Below are 5,190 nucleotides of genomic sequence, written 5' to 3'. Positions count from 1 at the left end.
TGATACGTATGATAAGTAGTAGATCCATAAGAGCTGATATACGTTTTATTTTAATAAAGTCAAATTAATTATGTAGATAAGTACTATTAGACCAACGCATTTGGGTTTATTAAAATTATATTAGGTATAAGTTTTTTTTATTACCTACTAATATATTAATATAACGTATAGTAAATAAAAATAAAATAAAACAGTAGGCTTAAAATTATTATTATTACTTTTTTTTTCGGGGAATTCTTTCCCTCTTTCCCCATTCGGGCGAGCATGTCCTTCCGCAGATGGCTCTTTGCTCCGTGATAGAAGACGCAGTGGCTCCGCCATTGATCACGAGGCGGAAGAGGTAATTATCCCTTGCCGCTTGAAGGCCAAGAACACGGCACCGGGTCCGGGCAGGGTTTTAGGGCGTGTTCTGTGCGACGCTCTATAATACCTAGGTGCAAGACTTCGGGACTTCGGGTGGTGAAGCATTCCCTGGCGGCGACTATGAGCGGTGACCTCTCGCTGCCTGGTATCGTCAACGAAATGCTCGGTAGCGAGGCGTGCTGGTCGGAGATGCGCTCCGTCTGCGTAAACGTCATATCGCAAACGGAAGCCGCGGAGCGGGAACAGGAAGAGGATGCCGCTGCAAACCCGCTCCGCCGAAGACGACCGAAAAAAAGGTGTTGATTTTTTACTTCGCCTCGAAACATGTGCCACATCCCTAACTTTCCACCTTTAATTACACTCTAGTGAAGCATTAGCATTAGCAGCCCGTCCCACTGCTAGGATAAAGGCCTCCTCTCCCTTTGAGGAGAAGGTTTGGAGCATATTCCACCACGCTGCTCCAATGCGGGTTGGCGGAATACACATGTGGCAGAATTTCGTTGAAATTAGACACATGCAGGTTTCCTCACGATGTTTTCCTTCACCGCCGAGCACGAGATGAATTATAAACACAAATTAAGCACATGAAATTTCAGTGGTGCCTGCCTGGGCTTGAACCCCAAATCATCGGTTAAGATGCATGCGTTCTAGCCACTGGGCCATCTCGACTCGACTCTAGTGAAACTGGGTGCGATTTTCTTCAAGTTCATTAGTTCCACAATGCATCATATCTGATAAATACAATAAAAACTACTTCACTTCTTTTAATGGCTGTTAATGCCTATACTAATATAATAAGTGTTAAAGTAACAGTCATTCTATCTCTCTGTCTGTTGATCTTTCACGGCCAAACCTCTAACCTAAAATGATAAAATGGTATGACGCAAGCTTGAACCTCAAAACGTGAGTGAATAAATAACTACCATTTAATAAACAACTATTTATTTATTTTTCAATTTAATTATTGTGTAATAAAAAAATACCAGTATATTATTTCTTAAAACATATATTATTCTATTACTTATAATTAAAATGGTTTCATTATGAATATTAAAAATAACATGGTGCCAATAAATAGAAAATTATAAATATACATGACTTATTATTACAAATGCCTCGTTCATAGTAAATACATTATAATGCTGCCAATCCTGAGGTCCTGGGTTCAAACACAAGTGTCAAACAATTAACACGTAATTGGGTTTTCTTATCAAAAAAATCTCAGTTGCAGGACGAAGCTTAGAAGTGCCCAATAAACAGTTACCAAGACCAGTAAACTGTTTCTCTAACGACTTAACTCATTTCAGTCTTACCGGATTTGTCGTCCCATTGGTTTATGAATTTTTACACTGTCTTTTGTGTTCTGAGCACTTGGTTGATCTCCCTTGATGGCTATTGTATCAATATCAACCAGAACGACATGTACCGAATACAATATTTAAAAATAATCAAAAAGTAAATTAAAAATATATATATTGATAAATATTTCTGAAGCGATTTGATAAACTTCAAAATATAAGCATATCTTCAATATCCTTCGACCCTATATATGTTTTAATGGACGTGAAAATCCTATCAACGATTGCATTGTATAAATTTCTACCAAATGTGCCCGTTATTACAATCCAATTTTTATTAAGGAAAGCATGGAATCTATCACCTGAAACAAATATTTTATTTAGAGTAACACTCGGTAAATGTCCTACAGCTGGTTTTCTCTCCTCTTGAGGAGAAACTTTGTAGCTCATTACAACACACTTCTGAAATGCGGGGAAATAGCTACACGATTAGTATTGTGAAGACGAAATTTCATCCATATTAGTTTCCTCATATTGTTTTCCTTTACATTCGAGCATATTCATTTAACATAACCGCATGAAATATATGAAAAATCAAAGTCCGTATATAGCATATTTCAAGCATAAGCCAACAAATATATAGCCAAAAAAGGCATAAGCCTAATAAAGAACATTTGACATTGAGTTGATACGATATCATTGGTCGAGAGCTTGATTATATTAATTTCTTCAAGGACACATTCCGAAACAAAATGTAATTTGGAATGATGATGATGACTTCTTATGCAGGCAGATAGTTATATTGAGAAACATTTATATTGGACATGAACTTAAATTGTGATGCAGCCTGGTAATAAAAATATTTAAGCAACAAAGTCACGGGCAAAATTTCTTTGTAGATACAAAATTAACAATAAAAAATTGTCGACATCAACGTCGAAGCTGTTATCGACAAAATTATAGTAAAATTAAAGTGGATATAAGTATTTATGTTGTATTATCAATAAATATATAATAATCAAGAACTGTTCGCAGTGTAAAATATAGCTAAGCTATTAGCAAATTTAATGGAATACGTAAATCTAAGGTTTATTTTATTGTATTCCTTCTACGATTGGAATAGGCTATTGATGCCTTCAATGCACTAAATATTATTGACAAACTTACTCATTTCTTTATTTCCATTGTACATATTTTTAAAGTCGTACTCTATACCATCTCTGACTATTGATCCATAACGATAGTCCTGGAAGTGCAGCTTATGTTTACCATTTTGTTGTTTTATTATATCATACAAGAAAACCATATCAACTCGAACGTTTTCTGGAACAAATATCTTTTCTATAGGGCAGTGGAATATATCCCATAAGTATAAACAAAAAATAGTGAATTATAAAGAAATTGCAAGTTAATGTTAAACAAAAGAGTCTTAATATAATAAGCCACTCATCAGGTATTCTTCCACCAAACTGATATACTTAGCATTGTGGTTTTTCGGTTTGATGTGTGATTGAGCCAAATAGCCAATGTTGGTGCCACAATGGCGATGTAAAATGGCTAATATTTCTTACAGCACCAATGTCTATGTGCGTTGGTAGCAATTGATCATCAGGTGGTCTATTAGCCCGTACATCTATACATATCATAAAATAAAAAAACCAAGTGTCAAACAATATAACTGGTAGTGATAGTAATCGATTAATATTATTGATATTTTTACAGCCCATCGAAGTAACGCTGCAAATTTGGTTGCCCAAAAATATTGTTTATCATCATATCTTTGATTAAATACAAATACTACGAAACATTTAACAATATACCCCCTCCCCCCTCCCATTCTCCCCACTCTCTCAAACGCGGGCGAAGCTGCGGCCTGAGACTGATATCGGTATAATTAAACCGTAATAAAAACTAAGTGGAAGTTCAAAGTCTATTTTAAGAATATTATAAAAAAATATTTAATTCTTATTTTTTTTTTAATTAGTTTCGACTTGACGTCACTATAAATATTAATTTCGTCACGGTATTGCTTATCATTTTAAATCACTAAACAGACATACATAGTTCCATAGCTGTATGATCTGCTATGAATTATGCGTGATATTAGTCGCTTAAGCGCAATTATTATTATTGAAATGCTTGAGTTACTTACTGGTGCCGAATTGCTCATCTGAATTTTTTACCAAAAATATACTATAATTTATCTTTAACAAAGACTTACTTATGACCAAAGTTACTTCTCCGTCTCCAAGAATTGATTGTCGAAATAAAAAGCCCACTAATGTATAATTGGACTTCACTCTAAGAGTTACCTCAAAGGAAAGACTCACTACTTTTATAAACTCGTCAAAGCTGAAAAAAAAAACAAACATATACAGTGAATTATCCTAACTAATATTATAAAGGCGAATGTATGGATGGGTATTTGTTACTGCTATATGCAAAAACTACTCAATGGATTTTAACGAATCTTTATAATAATATTGCTTATAAATCAGAATAACGCCTAGACTACAATTTTTAAAAATGTTGCAGCTGCAGGCGAAAACTAATTTGATATCATGACACCATAATATATGGCTGATTTAAAAGTCAATAATTATAGTTATATTTAAAACCTATACAATCCTGTACACAAAAATCAAAGTAAATGAGAGGAATGCTGACATTTCATTGGTTGGTTATAGCTTAAAACAAATCCGTATTTATGAATACGAGAATATAGAACATCCTCCATTTTGTAATTTGTTTTAAATAACACAAACAACTATTATTTATTATTCGTATTTACAACAATAAATGTTCATAATCAAATTACAATAAATATTAGTTACCGATCATTAAACATTTCTGTTATTATAAAATAGTTTTGTCATACTGAACTTGACACATTTTATACAACTACTGCTAATCTATCCATTAAAATTGAGCTATATCATAATTTCTAGAGCAATGTTAGGCAAAATAGGCTAAAATAAAATAAGTAATTTAAACGATATATATTTATAGATTTAGTTCTGTAAATAAAAGTAGTTGAAGAAAAATTGTAGTTCCGGAAACCTTTTTAGCGATCGTTGACAAATCTATTAAAGATAATACGCAAAATGTTTCTTAAGAGATTTTACTGCCTTAAATACAAGTAAATTGTTTTTAAATTTGTTGTTTTGAAATTTAGCTAATTGTATTGTATTGTTATTGGACGTTATAAAACGAAAATAAACAGGATCTTGTCTAATGCGGATGATAAATTGATCCGAGGTATTTAGTTAAGTATAAGTAACATATTTGGCCAAATACCTGACGTCAGTGACTGTTGCATTCCTCAAACCCTCTATTTCAACATCCGTCATTACAAATGTAACGCTGTCCGTTTTTATATCGATCCTATCTATAGACATTTTATCCATCTTCTCAATACCTAACTCTGGAATTCCATCAACGAATGTATCGAGAGCGATAAAACTTTTCTCCCTTAAACAATTTGCGTCTTGTAATGTGCATTTCTTGTTTATACTAGTATCATCTGGAA

The sequence above is a fragment of the Vanessa atalanta genome, chromosome 10 (genome assembly GCF_905147765.1).
Source record: "Vanessa atalanta chromosome 10, ilVanAtal1.2, whole genome shotgun sequence".
NCBI lineage: Eukaryota > Metazoa > Arthropoda > Insecta > Lepidoptera > Nymphalidae > Vanessa > Vanessa atalanta.
Note: the sequence above shows the minus strand (reverse complement) of the source record.